Below are 21,484 nucleotides of genomic sequence, written 5' to 3' on the forward strand. Positions count from 1 at the left end.
TGTCTGATTTGTGAAACATGCAATCATGAATGAACTTGCTTGTAATAAAAATGAGCTAATACAAAAATAAGACACCTGCTATTATATCGGAAACAAAACAAAGCAAAACTCCAAATCACTGCTGAAATGTTTGAGTTGTGTGCAGTGCTAGTAACCAAATGGGTACATTTTAAAGAGCTTCCCACAAAATGTCACTATTTATGTTTCATTGTTTAATAATGTCTTAGCACACAATTTTGGCAGTGTAATGCTTTCTGTTCCAGAAAAATCGATGACAATTATTGCTTTAAATCTTCCAGAACCTGGGTTTCATTCATCTTTCTGACTGCATGTGTTAGTGAGCATTTGAGTAAATACTGAGGGAAAACCTGAGAGTATTTCTCCAAATACATAATGCTTGCTTGAATGGGATTCTTCCAAACTAGACTCTTTACATACAGAGTCAGAAAGATAATATGCACATATCTATTCTTAGCATTTCTAAAATTAGATTGTTTGCTTTTCAGTGATTACAAAATAAATTGACAAGACTACGTTCTTGTAGAACTTCTACATTTTTGTTCTAATTGCACACATTAAAATCCCATAATTTTGCTACTATTCTGGGATTATTTCTTCCTCTTGTTTTGGTGGTGGTTTACTAACTTGTTTTCAATGTCTAACTTAAACATTTATCCAAATGTTTATGTAGCAATGCCTCGCTTTCATTTGCAGTTCACTTTTCTTAATTTTTCAGAAAACCAATTATGTTATACTCAGACCAGAATCTTCCCAACTCTTGCCACCATCTCCAACTGTAGAACATAGTCAAAATAAATAAACCCGAATGAAAGAATTGAAAGACAAGCATTTTATTCACAGTAGTCCCTACATCCTCATTCAAAGATTACTCACTCATATATTAAATCTAGTTCAGATTTGTTTCTTAGCCCAAATTGGATAAGAGGAATAAAATATAAAGAAATGGGGGGCTTTAGAATCAGAGCAGAAGTAGAAATGACAGCTTACAAGAAGTAGTAAGACAAAAGAATGTAAACATCAGGTTCAAAATTATGGACTCGTTTTGCATTGGGGGCATACAGCCCTCCATTATAAGAGAAAAATGGTGCAGTCTTAATGGCCTGATGCCATCAGTGCACTGTAATAGATCCTCAGTCTGGATCAGTAAATCCACAGGGAATCACTTATCTTGGAGCCTTCATCCCTATATCTTTATACTTTGGGAGTTTGATTTAATGACTTCCAAAATCCTTTTAAAATCTAAATTTATATTATTTTATAATAATTTTATAAAGAGCTTTCAGTGACATTTAAAATGTCAGAAGAGTTTGACACCTTTAAAAATATTTCTACTAAAGTTATTAAAGTAAATAAAAGTAGGTTATTCTTAATGTTAATAAATTAACTTGTGACTTAGTATGTGTCTGAAATTTTCCAGCCAAGCCATCGCATCCCCTGTCAGGCCTCTGAGCCCAAGCCAAGCCATCTCATCCTGTGACTTGCACGTATATGCCCAGATGGCCTGAAGTAACCGAAGAATCACAAAAGAAGCGAAAATGCCCTGCCCCTGCCTTAACTGATGACATTCCACCGCAAAACAAGTGAAAATGGCCGGTCCTTGCCTTAAGTGATGACATTACCTTGTGAAAGTCCTTTTCCTGGCTCAAAAAGCTCCCCCCACTGAGCACTTTGTGACTCCCATTCCCACCCGCCAGAGAATAAATCACTTTGACTGTAATTTTCCTTTATCTACTCAAATCCTATAAAACGGCCCCACCCTTATCTCCCTTCGCTGACTCTCTTTTCGGACTCAGCCAGCCTGCACCCAGGTGATTAAAAAGCTTTATTGCTCACACAAAGTCTGTTTGGTGGTCTCTTCACACTGACCTGCGTGATATAAGGCACTTGTTTATGTTAGCGAATTTGTAGCAGTACTCTCTTAAGAGCAAATTCCCCTCATTGAATCATGCACCCTCTTTCTGCTTGTGAGTCTACTTTAGCTATTGAGAAGCAATATGTAGGGGAGAGTAGAGGAAGGTCGAGTGTTCTTGCTATTGCCCCACAGACAATCCAAATGGGTCTATTATCCAAGTATGTGCACTATTCATACTATTTCATCTTTCTAGTAATTGTCCATCTACTGGCTCTTACCTCATTATTATTATCAAAAACAGATTTAGATCAGACCATTAGGAAATTCATTAGCAGGTCACATTGGAGAAAAAAAACCCCTAACACATTCATGAAATTATCTATGAATTCAGTATTGCCATTTATCACCAGAATGCTTCAATGTACTAGGTTGAAAATAAGGATACCAAAACTCCTTTATTATAATTGTAAGGAATAAAATGTAAAATATAGAGATTATTTTACAGTGCCTGACACATATTAAGAGCTCAATAAACTATAGTGTTAAGCCCAGACCGTTTATTCCCCGAAGAAGACCACCAGAGTCCAGAGTCAAAGCTAAGCAGCAAGGATCTTTATTACAGGTTCGAACCTGGAACTCTCCCTCGCTCGTGAAATGAGACGGGCAGGAGAGCTCCCCCACTGAGCTCCGAGCAGTGTTATATAGTCTAAGAAAAGTGGGCATAGAGTTATTATACAAATCAGATATATGATTGGCTAGTGTTTGAACAAGATGATTTGGCTAACTATGATTGGTTCCCGCCATTTCTGATATTTTGGTTCAAACTTTGAGGCGGGAGAGCAGGTTTATGGTAGCAAGAGTTTATCTTACTTAAACACGTCTTGTGACCTTGCCTCAGAACTTACAAAATCTCTGGTATGTGCAAAACAAAATCTCTGGTACGTGCAGAAAACCAGGTACTCACAGAACTTACGAAATCTCTGGTATGTGCAAAGATTAGAGAGCAGAACAAGGGTGTAGCGGATGGGGGGTGGGTACACATCTATCTTTGTGTCCTTTCAATAGCACATTGGGAATAGCAATTGAGATGAAGTATGCAGGTTTTTTAAACCAAAATACCCATAAATAAATCAATGTCAAAGAAAGTGTCACATTCTTCATATATTAAGCAAATATTTATATTCATATCAAGTGTAATCATTACATTTAAAAGAGAGTCCTCATAGACAGGGGCATGCTAAACACATGCAAACTTATCAAGTATGATGACCATAAATTATGTATGTCAAGCTCTCACAGCTTCTTGATTTACAATTTAGTACACATCACATGCAAGGCTTTCTGTGTTTCCCCTTTATAAACATATTTTCCATTATTAATCTGAAATGTAAACTTCATCCATTCATTGTGAGCACTTATCATGTCCCAAATCTATACTGAAATTCAAAAGAAAAAAATATATATATACCATATGCCTTCAAGGAACTCAGTCTAGTGAAAAGAAAGATCAGCAGATAATTGGAATCCAGGAAAAGAAGTGCCAACAGAGATATTTACAACACAATACGGCACTAATGAAGAAGACATGAGTAGTTGATTGCCATACTCTGCTGGGGCATTAAGCAACACAGGAAGAGACAGTTATCTTTATCAAATTGGTTCACTCCCCAAACTTGTTCATTTTGTAGTTCTCAATGGAAACTACTGCAATAGAAGTTAACAGATACAGAGGCAAAGTAGACATATCCACATGTCAATGCCTATGCACGCCTTATCCATGGCCCAGTCCAGAAGAGGAGAAAGAGAAGAGCAATGGAAAATTGAATCAAAGAACATTAGTAGTAAAAAAAGAAAAAAAAGAAAAAAAAAAAAAACTCCTGGTAGGTCTGTGGAAAAAGAAGCACACCACTCCATTTCTTTTAAAATCTCCCATTCCTCCCTCTTTTATTCTCCATACAAGTATTTTGAATGCATTGCTTTATTTATCACCAATGGTTTGACAAATTAGAAATAAACAACTCAATTATAAAACTTAAAAGGATCAGGGTCTAGGTTTTGGCCAAGTCTATAGAGATCTTCAGCGGTAGAGTCAGCATTCAAACTCAGGTCTGTCTGTCTCCAGATACTTTTGCTTAATCACTATCCCACACAGCTTAATGTATTGAAAAATGAGAGAGCAGGACCACATTATTACTAGGGTCATTTCCAGCTCTGGCACTCTATGAATCTATATATACCTAAAACTTCTAAAGAAAGTTTCAAACTCTATTTCTGCCCTATCCATAATTCTCTTCTTCAGTAGAAAACAAAATAATCAGGAAGTGACACCTATTGAGATGTACGCTTTGCACAGACATTTCTGAAAACTTAAGGAAGTGTTAGAACGTTGGAGTATAAAACATCTAGCCATTGTTTCCACTGACACTTTTCCTTTAAACTGATAAAGACTGATATTAGGCATAATGACAATAAAATTATTTCAAATTTGTACAGTGCATCTAAGAAATTAAAATATTAACAGAGTCATTTAATTATCAACTTTTATAAAGGAAAAAATAAGGAACAAAAAACTAAAAGAACTTGGGCAACAATACACAGTAAATTGATGGAAAAGCTGATAAGCTCCTGAAGGCTGGTAAAGTCAATTTAGTTATTAAATTCTTATTTATTTGGAAAACTAAGAAGAGCTTGAATGCACTAAACTGTAGTAGAGAACTACATTTCTTGGTGTAGCAAATACATAAAGTAAACCTGAAGACGATATATTTTTGAGCACATTAAGGGAGGAGACCGCCTCTCATATCGTCTTATGCCCAATTTCTGCCTCCAAAGAAAGAAGAAGTAAAAACTAAAAGGCAGAAATGAAATCCACAGGCAGACAGCCAGGCGCCACACCCTGGGCCTGGTAGTTAAAGACCGACCCCTGACTAATCGGTTATGTCACCTATAGATTACACACATTGTATAGAAATGCACTCTGAAAATCCCTATCTTGTTTTGTTCTGACGTAATTACCGGTGCATGCAGGCCCCAGTCAGGTACCCCCTGCTTGCTCAATCAACCGCGACCCTCTCACACGCACCCGCTTAGAGTTGTGAGCCCTTTAAAGGGACAGGAATTGCCCACTCGGGGAGCTTGGCTCTTAAGACAGGAGTCTTGCCAATGCCCCCAGCCAAATAAACCCCTTCCTTCTTTAACTGGGTGTCTGAGGAGTTTTGTCTGGGCACTTCCTGCTACATTTCTTGGGTCCCTGACTGAGAAGCGAGGTGATTGGCGGATGGTCGAGGCAGCGCCTTAGGCGGCTTAAGCCTGCCCTGTGGAACATCCCTGCAGAGGACTCCGACTAGCCCGAGCTACGCGGATCCTGAGAGCGCTCCTGGGTAGGCATTTGCCCCGGTGGGACGCCTCGCCAGAGCAGTGTGTGGCAGGTCCCCGTGGAGGATCAACACAGTGGCTGAACACCGGGAAGGAACGGGCACTTGAAGTCTGGACATCTAAAACTTGGTAAGACTGGTCTTTGAAACTTGCCCACTCCGTTTTAGTGGAAGCGTGGCCTGATCACCCATGGCATGCCTTTATCGGCACTTTGGTTTGGTTTTGGTTTTGACTTGGTTTGAATTGCTTGGCAGGATTGGTCTTGGGAACTTGCCTACCCCATTTGAGTGGAAGCGTGGCCTGATCACCCACGGTGTGCCTGTACCAGCACTTTGGTTTTTGTTTTTGACTTGACTTGGATTGCTTCATACTTTGGTTTTAGTTTTGACCTGGCTTAGATTTCTGGATACTCTGATTTTGGTTTTGATTTTGGTTTGGTGCAAACAGCAAAAGTGTGTGCCCCTTTTACCCGTTCTTTGTTTTGTGGTGTTCGTGTGGTGTGAGCTTGGTGTTTTGTCTTGAAGAAGCATAGGTCAAGCACAAATAAGCCCACCCTACTAGGAACTATGTTGAAAATTTCAAAAAAGAATTTAAAGGAGACTATGGAGTGCTATGACACTAGGAAAACTTAAAACTTTGTGTAAGATAGACTGGCCAGCATTAGAGGTAGGTTGGCCATTAGAAGGAAGCCTGGGCCAGATGCGGTGGCTCACGCCTGTAATCCCAGCACTTTAGGAGGCCCAGGGTGGCAGATTACTAGGTCAGGAGATCGAGACCATCCTGGCTAACACAGTGAAACCCTGTCTCTTCTAAAAATTCAAAAAAATTAGCCAGGCACAGTGGCGGGCTCCTGTGGTCCCAGCTACTTGGGATGCTGAGGCAGGAGAAAGGCATTAATCTGGGAGGTGGAGCTTGCAGTGAGCTGAGATCATGCCACTGCACTCCAACCTGGGCAACAGAGTGAGACGCTGCCTCAAAAAAAAAAAAAAAAAAAAAAAAAAAGAAGGAAGCCTGAACAAGTCCCTTGTTTCAAAGATATGGCACAGGGTAACCTGTAAGCCAAAGAAACCAGTTCCCCTATATAGACACTTGTTTACAGCTGGTTTTAGACCCCCCACCCCCAACACACAGTGATTGAGAGAACAGCAGCATAAGCGGCTGGCAGAGGCAAGGAAAGACCAGCAGAGAGTGAGAAAGGAAAGAGACAAAGAGGAAAAGAGGCAAAGAGAGAGAGGAAGAGACAGAGAGGAAGAGACAGACAAAGAAGGAGTCAAGGAGAGAGAGAGAGAGAGAAAAAGAGAGAGGCAGAGAGGAGACAGACAAAAGGAAAGTCAAAGAGAGAGAGACAAAAAGAGAGAAAGAAAGAGAGAGAGATATGAGTAGTTAAAAAAAAAGTGTACCCTATTCCTTTAAAAGCCAAGGTAAATTTAAAACCTGTAATTGATAACTGAAGGTATTCTCCTTAACCCTGTAACACTCCAATACCACTTTGTTGTCAGTGTAAACAAGGGCGTATCCCCAAAGCACTGAGGCCTTCCTATCAAAGAACCTTAACCCAGTAACACCCTGATGGCCCAAATGCATTCAATCTGTAGCGGAAACTGCTTTGCTAACAACAACAACAACAAAAAAGTAAAAAAAATAACTTTTAGAGGAAACCTCATTGTAAGCACACCTCACCAGTTCAGAGGTATCCTAAGGAAAAAAAAAAAAGAAAAGGGGGGGGAAGGGGGGACGAAATTTATACAAAAAAAGAGTATTATGTTGTAAATTCTTGTCCTGAAATAAATTAACTGGTTGTTTAAAGAAAGAAATATTTGTAATAAGTCAGAAAGTTAAGGCATGTCCAAGAATTGTCTGCAAAAGTCATGAAACAGGAAAATATTATAAAAAAGAATTTATGCAAAAACTATTGTATGATTTAAAAGTAACTAGGCCTCCTGAATGTAAAATTATAGAAAAAAAAAAAAAACAGTTTATGTGCAAGGTGTATAAGAAAAGTAAAGTATACCTGTGGCAAAAGGATTATAAGGAGGCATAAGAATGTACATTTTTATCTACATTAAAAACTTTAAAAAAATTATTGTTTTGAAGGTTTAAGCAAGTTTTAAAACATTAATTGTAAAGAAAATTCTGTGTGTAAATATATTAGCCAAAGTTAAAGAAGTATCATCCAGTTTTTCTGTGAACTGCACATTAAAGAAAAAGCGTAACAGGTTTTTCTTAAAGCACCAACTTGCTCTTCAGCAAAAATTATAAAAGGTTAAAAAGAGTCTATAAAATTTTACCTCATGGTCAAACATTAAAAATTAAATAAATATGTCTACAAGGTTTTAATAAAATTAGGTTTAATATTAATAACACATTAGTATAAAGATAAAATTTAGCTTATCTGGTATAAAAATCATATGAGAAGCATTGTTAAATGTAAAATGGTATTTGGCTTTCTTTGGTTTAAAAACTACTAAAAATAGGTGCTAAAGGAAATTTCTCAGTAAAAAGGCATTAAGGACTATAAAGTCCACTGCCAAGGTCCCCACATTTAAAACAAAAGGTCAATTTCTTAAAAATTATATACTTGGTTTATTTTCCACTTTCCTTTCTCACCACCACCACCACCACCAACAAAAAAACAAAAAAAAACCAAAAAACCAAAAAAAACCAAACTAGAAGTCTTTTAGCCCATGTACCACCCCCTAGAATTTCTGGTAAACCAGCACCAGCCTGAAGATCACGTTCTCATTGAAAGGTAGAAAGAAGAAAACCTCGAGCCAGCCTGGGAAGGACCCTATCTTGTGCTGCTAACTACCAAGACTGCTGTTCGTACAGCAAAAAAAAGGAATGGACTCATCACACCCGAGTCAAGAAAGCACCACCCCCTCCAGAGTCGTGGGCCACAGTCCCAGGGGAAAACCCTACCAAACTAAAGCTAAGAAAAATTTAACTCTTTTCATCTATTCTATTACTCTTTCTTCTTTCCTCATTCTATTGCTGACCATCTGGTTATTAACATAACCATGTCAATTTTGCCTCAAATTATTGCATTTAATGCTTGCCTTGTTATATACCCTGTGAGGACTTGCCAAGTCAAAGGCAGCTTTCTACTTCAGAAAAGTACTTCTGTCCTTCCTGACTCTCCTCAGACTGGGCATTAGTAAACTAGGACCATTTAATCCGAGGAGACTTTGATGAAGACCCCCGTGCCAACCAGGAGTCTTGCCCCTCAATGTAGAGCTTTTATGCCATAGTTGGTTCTGTGGACCACTAAAGAGCAAGGATGGACGACCCTAACTGGTTTTTGTAATTTCCTAAAACCATACATTCATTTCACTAGAAGATCATAGAAGTTAAAGACTTAAAACAAACTTTAGCAATTAAGACAGGATACCAAGATGCAAATGCCTGGTTAAAATGGATCAAATATTCCATCTGCATGTTAAACAGGAGCAATTGTTATGCTTGTGCACATGGCAGGCCAGAGGCCCAGATTGTCCGCTTTCCACTAAGGTGGTACTCCAGTCGACCAGGCATGGGCTGCATGGTAGCTCTTTACCAGGATTCTACAGCCTGGAGTAATAAGTTGTGCCAAGCTCTCTCTGTTATCAAAGTCTGGCACCCTGTGGGTCAGCCCCTGAGGGCCATCCAGCCTCCGACTCCCAACACTAAGTTCACTTTGTGTCTCTCACGACAGGGAGGAACTTAGCATCCCTTGGAGACCTGAAGGGATGCAGTGAGTTTAAGAATTTTCAACAGCTTATCAATCAGTCAGCCCTTGTTCATCCCCGAGTGGATGTGTGGTGGTATTGTGATGGACCTTTACTAGGCACTCTGCCGAATAACTGGAGTGGCACTTGTACTTTAGTCCAATTGGCTATCTCTTTCACCCTGGCATTTCATCAACCAGAAGGAAAAAAACAAGACATTGTAAAATGAGAGAAGCCCCTTATGGGTCTTGGGCTCTCATGTCTATTTAGATGCAATTGGAGTCCCACCAGGAATACCAGATCAATTTAAAAGGTTGAAATCAAATAGCTGCAGGATTTGATTCAATATTTTGGTGGGTGACAGTGAATAAAAGTGTAGATGAGATAAACTACATTGATTACAATCAACAGCAACGAGCTTTTCATGAGTTAAAAGAAAAGCTCATGTCAGTCCCAGCCCTGAGGCTACCTGACCTTACACTCTATGTGTCGGAAAGAGAAAAAATGGCAGCTGGAGTTTTAACCCAGACTGTGGGGCCCTGGCCAAGGTCTATCTCTGAAAACAACTAGACAGGGTTTCCAAAGGGTGGCCCCCAGGTCTAAGGGCCCTAGCAGCAATGGCCCTGTTAGCACAGGAAGCAGATAAACTAACCCTTAGGCAAAACCTGAATATAAAGGCCCCCTATGCTGTGGTAATTTTGATAAATACCAAAGGACATCATTGGTTAACAAATGCTAGATTAACCAAGTATCAAAGATCGCTACGTGAAAATCCCCACATAACCATTGAAGTTTGCAACATCCTAAACCCCACCACCTTGCTCCCAGTATCAGAGAGCCCAGTTGAAAAAAAACTGTAGAGGTGTTGGACTCAGTTTATTCTAGCAGGCCCAACCTCTGAAACCATCCTTAAACATCAGTAGACTGTGAGCAGTACATGGCTGGGAGCTGCTTCATCAACCCCTGCAAAGTGACTCTGAAGAAGACGACAAGCCCTGCTCCAGTCACACCCGGAAGCTAACTGGTCTACGCACTGCCAAAGCATGAGAAAACTCATTGCGGGGCTCATTTTCCTTAAAATTTGGACTTGTACAGTAAGGACTGCAACTGACCTTGCTCAGACTAAGAGCTGTTTCCAGTGTATACATCAAGTCACTGAGGTAGGACAAAAGGTTGCTATGGTCCTATTATTTTATGGTTATTATAAGTGTACTGGAACTCTAAAAAGAGCTTGTTTGTATAATGTTATTCTATACAAGGTATGTAGCCCAGGAAATGACCAACCTGATGTGTGTTGTGAACCATCTGAGCCTCCCATGACCACAGTTTTTAAAATAAGATTAATAATTGAAGACTGGTAGGGGCTCATAAATGATACAAGTAAAGTGTTAGCCAAAACAGAAAAAAAAAAGGGTGCCCAAACAAGTCACCTTAAAATTTGATGCCTGTGCTGTCATTAATAGTAATAAGTTAGGAATAAGGTGTAGTTCTCTTTAGAAAGGAGACTATATGACAGAAAATAAGTACATCTGTCATAAATTAGGACTGTGTGGAAATAAATGTAAATACTGCTCTTGTGTCATTTAGGCCACTTGGATTAAAGAAAAAATATGAAAAAACCCAGTCCACCTTCAGAAAGGAAAAAATGGCCCTCCCTGTACTAAGGGACAATGTAATCCCTTAGAGCTAGTAATAACCAATCCTCTTGATCCTCGCTGGAAAAAAAGGGGAACGTGTAACCCTAAAAATTGATGGAGTTAGATTGGATCTTCAAGTAAATATCGTGGTTTGAGAAAAAGTTTATAAAAACTCTCCTGAGACAGTATTTCAAAACTTCTGTGATAAACTAAAAGTGCCAGTACCAGAAATTCCAGGAAAACCAAGAAATTTGTTTTTGCAATTAGCCGAGCATGTAGCCCAGTCTCTCAATGTCACTTCATGTTATGTATGTGGAGGAACTGTAATGAGAGATCAATGGCCATGGGAAGCCCGAGAATTAGTACCTACAGACCCAGTTCCTTATGAATTCCTGGCTCAAAAGAATAACCCTGATAATTTCTGGGTCCTAAAAGCCTCAATTATTGGACAATCTTGCATAGCTAGAGAAGGAAAAGAATTCACTCACCCTGTAGGATGACTTAGTTGTCTGAGACAGAAACTGTATAATGGTACCACAAAGACAGTCACTTGGTAGAGTTCAAATCACACACAGAGAAATCCATTTAGTAAATTCCCAAAGTTGCAAACCATGCGGACCCACTCAGAGTCCCACTGGGACTGGACAGTCCCCACTGGATTATACTGGATATGTGGTCACAGAGCTTACATCAAATTACCTGACCAGTGGGCAGATAGTTGTGTTATTGGCACTATTAAACCATCTTTCTCTCTACTGCCCATAAAAACAGGTGAACTCCTGGGCTTCCCTGTCTATGCTTCCTGCGAAAAGGGAAGCATAGCTATAAGAAATTGAAAAAATGATAAATGGCCCCCTGAGAGAATCATACAATATTATAGGCCTGCCACTTAGGCACAAGATGGCTCGTGGGGATACTGGACCCCCATTTACATGATCAACCGAATCATACGGTTACAAGCGGTCTTAAAAGTAATCACTAATAAAACCGGCAGAGCCTTAACTATTCTAGCCAGGCAAGAAACTCAGATGAGAAATGCTGTCTATCAAAATAGATTAGCTCTTGACTATTTGCTAGCAGCTGAAGGAGAAGTCTGTAGGAAATTTAACCTTACTAATTGCTGCCTACACATATATAATCAAGGGCAAGTAGTTGAAGACATAGTTAGAGATATGACAAAACTGGCACATGTGCCCTTGCAAGTGTGGCATGGGTTTGATCATGGGGCCATGTTTGGAAAAGGTTCCCAGCGCTAGGAGAATTTAAAACTCTTATAATAAGAGTTATAATAGTTATAGGAACCTGCTTACTGCTCCCTTGTTTGCTACCTGTACTTCTTCAAATGATTAAAAGCCTCATCGCTACCTTAGTTCACCAAAATGCTTCAGCACAAGTGTACTATATGAATCACTATCGATCTGTCTTGCAAGAAGACATGGGTAGTGAAAATGAAAGTGAGATCTCCCACTAATAAAACAAGTGAGAGTCTCAACAGGGGGGAATAAGGGAGGAGACCAGCCTCGTATCATCTTATGCCCAATTTCTGCCTCCAAAGAAAGAAGAAGTAAACACTAAAAGGCAGAAATGAAATCCACAGGCAGACAGCCCAGCGCCACACCCTGGGCCTGGTAGTTAAAGATCGACCCCTGACCTAATCGGTCATGTTATTTATAGATTACATACACTGTATAGAAATGCACTGTGAAAATCCCTATCCTGTTTTGTTCCGCCCTAATTACCGGTGCATACAGCCCCCAGTCACATACCCTATGCTTGCTCAATCAATCACGACCCTCTCACATGCACCTGCTTAGAGTTGTGAGCCCTTAAAAGGGACAGGAATTGCCCACTCGTGGAGCTCGGCTCTTGAGACAGGAGTCTTGCTGAAGACCCTGGCCAAAGAAACCCCTTCCTTCTTTAACTTGGTGTCTGAGGAGTTTTGTCTGTGGCTTCTCCTGCTACAACATGAAAAGAACATATGTGGTGTTATTGCAATACTTTATCATATTCTAGGCAAAGGACAATTAATGTTAAAAATAAAGCTGGGAGAGGTACCTCTCAGAGTAAAATATAGCATCTTTATTCATCAAAAAATGCCAGCAGGTTAACTTCCTCAAGGGAACATTATGATAATTAATTGAATCATGGCTAGAGAGTTATTTATTTAAAAAATAAAAATAAAAACTGAGTACCTTAAATTATTATCATGATTTCACCACAATTATCTCCAATTTTTCCCTTTCTTGATTTAAATTTCAATAGCATTTATTGCTTCTTTGAGAAAAACAGAAAATCACTGATTGCTAGAGCACAATCTCTTTTAAGAGGTTATGAGAAGGGGCCTGGCACAGTGTCTCACACCTGTAATCCCAGCACTTTGGGAGGCCAAGTTGGGTGGCGGATCACTTGAGTTCAGGAGTTTAAGACCAGCCCGAGCGACATAGTGAAATCCCATGTCTACTAAAAATATAATTAGCCAGGCATGGTGACATGTGCCTGTAGTCCCACCTCCTTGGGAGGATGAGGCAGGAGAATCGCTTAAACCTGGTTGCAGTGAGCTAAGATCGTGCCACTGCACACCAGAGTGCACACCAGTCTGAGACAAAGCAAGACTTTGTCCAAAAAAAAAAAAAAGTTATGAGGAGGATAAAAAGATGCAAACTTTAATGAATACCTAATTTTGTTCAACTTTATTTCGCAGAATAAGTGTACTTCCACTGTTTGGCAGCTGTACCTCAAAGGATTCAGCAGAAACCAACACTTCTATTTGATATTAAAAAAACGTGGCCAGGTGCGGTGGCTCACGCCTGTAATCCCAGCACTTTGGGAGGCCAAGGTAGGTGGATCATGAGGTCAGGAGATCGAGACCATCCTGGCTAACACGGTGAAACCCTGTCTCTACTAAAAATACAAAAAAATTTGCTGGGCATGGTGGCGGGTGCCTGTAGTTCCAGCTACTTGGGAGGCTGAGGCAGGAGAATGGCATGAACCCATGAACCTGGGAGGCAGAGTTTGCAGTGAGCCGAGACCACACCATGGCACTCTAGCCTGGGCGACAGAGTGAGACTCTGTCTCCAACAACAACAACAAAATCATGAAAACCAGAATATTAAATTGAGTTATCCCAAGTTACACTCTTGCTTGGTGTACCCTTGACTTCTAGTCCTCTCATTCTATTAGATTGTTCAATGTTTCTCTCTTCAGTCTGTGATCATTTTGGGTTTAAGTGCTCATGGAAGCATAAGGATATATTTTACTTTCAATATATACAAGGAATGCCCTCTGGAACAGATGTTGTTTCTGATACATGAAACAAACAAACAAACGGAATACGAAAAACATTTAGATTAACAGTTGACATGTGCAGGAGCTCACTAACTTCAGGGCTTGTATATAGCATGAAAATTGTTCAGCTGATAAATCCTGATCAGAATATGTCCATAATTAGAATTACCACAGGAGAATGCCAGTCATGAATCCACTCACAGAAATGTAAAAAACACTCTAGACTCTGGTAGAGAAAGAGAAAACATACGTACTCGATAAAGTAAAAGTTATTAGGGCATAACCTGTATAGCTAACCAGTTGTTTTGAACCCAAATAAATGATATCAATTATTTCTTTCTAAACTAGATTAAAAAATAAAGTTCACATTGGATATTTCCTATGATGCCTCAACTAAAAAAATTAATGTTTAAACTGACTTTAAAAGTATTAAATCGGGCTGGGCGCGGTGGCTCAAGCCTGTAATCCCAGCACTTTGGGAGGCCGAGACGGGTGGATCACGAGGTCAGGAGATCGAGACCATCCTGGCTAGCACGGTGAAACCCCGTCTCTACTAAAAAATACAAAAAACTAGCCGGGCGAGGTGGCGGGCGCCTGTAGTCCCAGATACTCAGGAGGCTGAGGCAGGAGAATGGCGTGAACCTGGGAGGCAGAGCTTGCAGTGAGCTGAGATCCGGCCACTGCACTCCAGCCTGGGCGACAGAGCGAGACTCCGTCTCAAAAAAAAAAAAAAAAAAAAAAAAAGTATTAAATCAATAGGTATAAATGTTCTTCCGTTTGTAACTTATTTAGTTCAGGTAATCATAACAGTGTACCATAGACTAGCTGACTTAAACCACAGAAATGTGTTTCTCATGGTTCTGGAGGCTGGGAAGTCCAAGATCAAGGCACAGGCAGATTTGGTGTCTGGTGTGGGCACTCTTTCTGGTTTGCAAACAGGCTTCTTCTCATTTTGTCCTCACATGCAGTGGAGAGGGGGATTAAAATCATCTCTCTCAGTTCTCTTCTTACAAGTACACTAATCCCATGATTAGCACTGCACCTTCATGACCTAAGTGCTTCTCGAAGACCCCACTTCCAAACTGCACTGCATTAGGGATTTAGGCTTCGTCATATGAATTTAGGGGGAACACACACATTCAGCCCATACCAGCCCATTTGTTAAGTTGCAAAATTCTTTCCTTTTTTGTTTTAGCATAAATTCTAGGCTCCTGTGAAGCACTGTAATTGTACCTTCTTGATTTCCTCTTGGAACCAATCATGCATTTATCTGTGGAGTCAATTACTCAGAAGTTCAATAACATTCAAATAATTTAAAAAATCTGTTTTAAAAATTAACATTTTTAAACTAACGACCAAACAAATCTAAATAATGCTATAAGTCACATTTCATTCAAGCAGTCATGTCTATAAGATCATATTTACCTGATTCAATTTAGTTGCTTCCATAGGAAAGGGAGTGAATAATGAAACATCTTTTCCTGCAAGATTTCTTAAATGTTTCTTTTAATTTTTATTTTTAAAAATCAATGCAATTCTCACATTGTTTGGAATAAGCTTTGTAATGTAATATCAATAATTTATAATAGTGAATTATTTATTAATTTTGATGAGGTAGAGTAAATCCACAGTATATCTGTTAGTGTATCTGTGTGTGTTTGTGTGTGCACTGTAGTTTTATTTTAAACAATTTTTTTTTTGAGTTAGAGTCTTACTATGTCACCTAGGCTGGAGTGCAATGGCATGATCTTTGGCTCACTGCTACCTCCACCTCCCAAGTTCAAACAATTCTCCTGCCGCAGCCTCCTGAGTTGCTGGGATTACAGGTACCTGCCACCTCACCCGGCTAATTTTTGTATTTTTAGTGGAGAGATGGTTTCATCATATTGGCCAGGCTGGTCTTGAACTCCCAACCACGTGATCAGCCCACCTCAGCCTCCCAAAGTGCTGGGATTACAGACGTGAGCCACTGCACCCAGGTTATTTCAAACCAATTTAAATGTCACCTTGTCATATAAATCTTAATGTGCAAGAACAAATAAATATTTCTAAGTTTAATGAGAGAAAAATATTTGTATTCTTATTCATAAGTATAATGTTTGTATACTTATTCATTCTATAAAGTTTCACTTACCCTTATCATTTCATTGATAATATTTGACTGCTGTCCTCATGTTTTATATATTTCAAGGCACTTGAAATCCATTTTCCAAGTTGATCATCTTGGAATCTCAGTGAAATCCATATAAAGAGGTGCCATAATTCCCCTTTTAGGAATAAGAATATAGGGAGATGGGTGATCAAATGATTTTCTGAAGTTTTGACAATAAGTCAATTGTTATGCTTTGTCTAGAAGTGTTGTAATTCTCAAAGGTTAGTAATTTTATAGCATTCTAACCCATAATATTATAATTTATGCCAAACCTAAACATAGCTCACATAAAACATAGTAATATGGTTCAAAACTACTATAATATTAGCTTAGAGTTGCATTTCACAGCTTTTTTTTGGATTTTCATAGACGATGTTTTTTTGAATTTTTTATCATGATAAAACACAAGCAACATAAACTTTACCATTTTATCAATTTTAAAGTATACAGTTCTGTGTTATTAAATACATTCATAATGTTATACAAGCATCACCATCATCCATTTCCATAGCTTTTTCTTTTAAGCTGAAACTCTAAACCCATTAAACACTGACCCCCCATTCCCTATTCCCAACAGCTTCTTGCAACTGCCATTTCGCTTTTTGTCACTATGATTTTGACTACTTTAAGCATCTCATATAAGTGGAATCAGACTTTTCATGACTTGTTTATTTCACTTAGCACAATGTTTTCCAGATTAATCCATGTTGTCTCAAATGTCAGAATTTCCTTCCTTTTGAAGGATATATAATATTCCATGGTGTATTCCATATTTTGCTTATCCAATCATGAGTCAATGGATACATGGGCTGCTTCCACATTTTAGCTTTGAATAATACTACTATAAACATAGTTATTTACATATCTCTTTGAACCCTGCTTTCAATTTGTTTCAGTATATACCCAGAAGTGGATTTACTGGATAATATAGTAATTTTATTTTTAATATTTTTAGAAACCACCATACTGTTTTCCATGGTGACCATACCATTTTTCATTCCTACCAACAGTGCACAAGTGTTTAAACTTTTTTACATCTTTAGCAACACTTATTTTCTGGGTATTTTGGTAGTAGTCATCCTAATGGGTGTGAGGTAGTATCTCATTGTAGTTTTGACTTGCATTTCCCTCATCATTAGTGATGTTAAACATCTTTTCATATGCTTGTTGACCATTTTATATCTTCTTTAGAGAAATGTTTAGTCAAGTCTTTTGCCCATTTTTTAATCAGGTTGTTCATTTATTATTGTTGAATTTTAGGAGATCACTATGTATTCTAGATATTAGTTTTTATCAGTTATATGATTTAAAATATTTTCTTTTGTTCTATGGGTTGCCTTTCTACTCTGTTGACAATGTCTTTTGATGCACAACTTGAAAAGCGATTCATAAAGTCTACTTTTTCTATTTTGTTATTGTTCCCTGTGCCTTTGGTGTCATCCCCAAATCGTTGCCAAATACAATGTAATGAAACTTTTGTTCTTTGTCTTCTAAGACTTTCACCATTTTAGGTTTGATAGGTCTTTGATCCACTTTGAGTTAATTTTTGTATATGGTCTTAGGTAAAGATCCAACTTCATTCTTCCACATGTAGATATCTAATTTTTCCATCACCGTTTGTTGAAGAAACTGTCCTTTCTCAATTAAATGGTATTGGCCCCTTTGTCAAGAATCACTTAACCAAACTTTTGAGAGTTTATTTCATGATTATCTATTCTATTGTTGTAGGTCTGTGTGCCAGTGTCACATGTTTTGATTACTGTAAGATTGTAGTAAGTTTTGATATCAGAAAGTGTCAGTCCTCCAGCTTTAGTTCTGTTTTATAAGACATCTTAGGCTATTAAGGGTATCCTGAGGTTTCATATAAATTTTAGAAGCGTTTTTCTATTCCTACAAAAGACATCATTGGAATTTTAATACCATTTGTATTAAATCTATAGATTCCTTTAGGTAGTATTGACATTTTAACAATATTAAGCCTTCCAATTCTTTAACATTTGTATGTGTCTATGTCTTCTTTACTTTCTTTCAGCAGTGTACTGTAGTTTTTGTTGTAAAAGTCTCTGATTTAATTGGTTAATCCAAAAATGTTTTATTTTTACTAATGTTACTGTGAATGAAACTGTTTTTATAACTTCCTTTTCAAAGTGTTGTCAGTGTACAAAATGCAATTAACATTTGTGTTGAGTTTGTATCCTGTTACTTTGCTAAATTCATTTTTAAACAACACAGTGAAATTTATAGTGTTTTTAACATATAAGAGCATATCATCTGCAGAAAGACATAATTTTTTTTTTAAATTTTCAATTTGATGCTTTTATTTATTTATTTATTTATTTATTTATTTTTGCCTAATTACTCTGGGTTGAAAAGAATTGGAGAAAGTGGGTAGCCTTATTCCTGATCTTAGAGGAAAAGCTTTCAGGCTTTGAACATTGAGTGTGATGTTTGCTGTGGATTTTTAATACATGGCTTTTATTATGCTGAAGGTTTTTCTTCTATTTCTACTTTGTTGAGTGTTTTTTGTTTTTTAGTCATAAAAAAGTGCTGTATTATACCAAATGCTCTTTTTACACCCATTGAGATGATCATTTGTTTTTTTTTCTTTCATTCTGTTAACTTGGTGTATTATATTGATTGCTTTTTTATGTTGAACCATTATTGTGTTCTAGAATTAAATTCCACTTGATCAAAGTGTGTAATCCTTTCTAAATGTTGCTGAATTTCTAGTATGTTGTTGAGGATTTGTGCATTACTATTCATAAGGGTTATTGGTATTTAGTTGTCTTTTCTTATAGTGCTGTTGCCTGGCTTTGGTAATAGGGCAATGCTGGCCTCATCAAGTGAGTTAAAGAATGTTGCTGGCCAGGTGAGGTGGCTCACGCCTGTAATCACGCCTTTTTGGAAAGCCAAGGCGGGTGGATCACAAGGTCAGGAGTTTGAGATCAGCCTGGCCAATATGATGAAACCCTGTCTCTACTAAAAATACAAAAATTAGCCAGGTGTGGTGGTGGGCACCTGTAGCTGTAGTCTCAGCTACTCAGGAGGCTGAGGTAGGTGAATTGCTTGAAGCTGGGAGTGGAGGTTGCAGTGAGCTGAGATTGCGCCATTACACTCCAGCCTGGGTGACAGAGTAAGACTCTCAAAAAAAAAAAAGAAAAAATGTTCCCTCCTCTTCATTGTTTTGTGATGTTGAAGAAGCAGCACTGATGTTAGTTGTTCTTTACATTTTGTACATTTTGTTACAATTCACCAGTGAAGCCATCAGGTCTAGGACTTTTATTTTTCAGGAAATTTTTCTATTACTGATTCAGCCTTGCTAGTTATAGGTCTATTAAGATGGTCTATTTCTTCATAAGTTAGTCATGTTAGGTGTTGTGTTTCAAAAACTGTGTCCATTTTATTTAGATTATTTAATTTGTTGGGCTACAATTGATCACTTTAATGTCTTATAATCCTTTTAGTTTCTTGAGAATCCATTGTAATGTCCCCACTTTCGTTTTTGCTTTTAGCAATTTGAGAATTTTATCTCTCTCTCTCACTGTTTTGCCTTTTTTTTTTTGGTACATCTAAATAAAGTTTTGTTAATCTTTTCAGAAAACAATTTTTGGTGTCATTGATTTTATTCTTTTGTTTCATTTTTTTCTGCTTTAATCTTTATTTCATTTATTCTGCTGGCTTTGGGTTAAGTTTCTTCTTTTTCTAGTTCTTTAAATTGTAAAGTTAGGTTGTTGATTTAAGTCCTTTTTTGTCTTGTAAGCATCTATAGCTATAATTTTCTCCCTCAGCACAACTTTTGCTGAATCCCGTAAGTTTTTGTATATTTTATTTTTATTAGACTCTAAGTATTTTCTAATTTTCCTCGTGATTTCTTCTTTAACTCATTGGGTGTCTATTAATAAGACTGTGTTGTTACATTTCCCCAATTTTGTGAATATTTCAGCTTTACTTCTGTTATTGATTACTACTTCATCTCATTATGATGAGAGAAGATACCTGACAATATTCATATTCATATACCCAGTTTTTTTTTTTTTTTTTTTGAGACGGAGTCTCGCTCTGTCGCCCAGGCTCCTGTGCAGGGGTACAGTGGTGCTATCTTGGCTCACTGCAAGCTCCACCTCCCTGGTTCACGCCATTCTCCTGCCTCAGCCTCCTGAGTAGCTGGATCTACAGGCGCCACCACCAGCTAATTTTTTTTTTGTATTTTTAGTAGAGACGGGGTTTCACCGTGTTAGCCAGGATGGTCTCGATCTCCTGACTTCATGATCCACCCGCCTTGGCCTCCCAAAGTGCTGGGATTACAGGCATGAGCCACCGCGCCTGGCCTCATATACTCATTTAAAAAAATCTATTAAATGTTCATTTGTGGCCCAACATGTGGTCTATCCTGGAAAATGTCTCATGTCTATTTGAGAAAAATGAGTGTTCTGTTGTTGGGCAGTTCTGTATCTGTCCGTTAGATTGAGTTGGTTTATTGTATTATTTAAATCCTCTGTTTCCTTACTTGTCTGTCTAGTTGTTGAGAGTGAGGTATAGAAGTTTCCAACTATGATTGTAGACCTGTTGATTTTTCCCGTCAATTCTGTCAGTTTTTGCTTCATACATTTTGATGGTCTGCCATTAATTGTGTAAATGTTCATAATTGTTACATCTTCCTGCTGTATTGAACCTTTTATTAATATATAATCTTTCTTTGTCTCTTGTAATTTTTTTTTTCTCATTTAAAGTCTATTTTGTCCAACATTTATACAGCCACTTTTGCTCTGTTTTAGTTATTTGCATGGAACAGCTTTTTCAGACCTTTCACTTTCAACCTACTTGAGTTTTTGGATATAAATGAATCTCTAGTATCTCTCTTTTTGTCTATTCTGCCAATATTTTAGAGTAACTACTAACAAAGGAAGACGTCTATACTTTTTTGGAGATTTAAAAAAAATATGCTTTACAGCTCTTTTGTCCCTCACTTTCTATGTTACTGTATTCTTTCATGTTCAGTCGATTTCCTATAGTTAAGTGTTTAAGTTAAATCTTTCTCATTTCCTTTTATATTTATTCTACAGCTGTTTTATTTGTGCTTACATGGAGGTTGCATTTAATATGCTGAAGTTATAATATTTTAATTTGAATTTGTAGCAGCTTAACTTTAAAGGACTGGGCTACTATTATTTTATATATTTATTTACTTTTTGAGATGGAGTATTGCTCTTGTTGTCCAGGCTGGAGTCCAATGGCACGATCTCGGCTCACTGCAACCTCCGCCTCCCGAGTTCAAGCTATTCTCCTGCCTCAGCCTCCCAAGTAGTTGGGATTACAGGCATGCACCATCACGCCTGGCTAATTTTTGTATTTTTAGTAGAGATGGAGTTTCACCATATTGGTGAGGCTGATCTTGAACTCTTGACCTCAGGAGATCCACCTGCCTTGGCCTCCCAAAGTATGGTGATTACAGGCGTGA

The 21,484-nt window shown here is 38.1% G+C and overlaps 1 long non-coding RNA gene across 1 annotated transcript in view; it reads left to right on the forward strand.

Annotated features, from left to right (window-relative positions):
• The first annotated feature begins 4,967 nt into the window (after window positions 1–4,967).
• LOC123574069 (uncharacterized) overlaps window positions 4,968–21,484 on the forward strand; it is a 125,022-nt gene continuing 108,505 nt past the window's right edge. The window contains exon 1 of the long non-coding RNA XR_012414327.1: window positions 4,968–5,377. This is a non-coding gene — a long non-coding RNA (uncharacterized lncRNA). The remainder of the gene's footprint in view (window positions 5,378–21,484) is intronic.

This window comes from Macaca fascicularis, chromosome 6 (genome assembly GCF_037993035.2).
Source record: "Macaca fascicularis isolate 582-1 chromosome 6, T2T-MFA8v1.1".
Classification (NCBI taxonomy): Eukaryota; Metazoa; Chordata; class Mammalia; order Primates; family Cercopithecidae; genus Macaca; species Macaca fascicularis.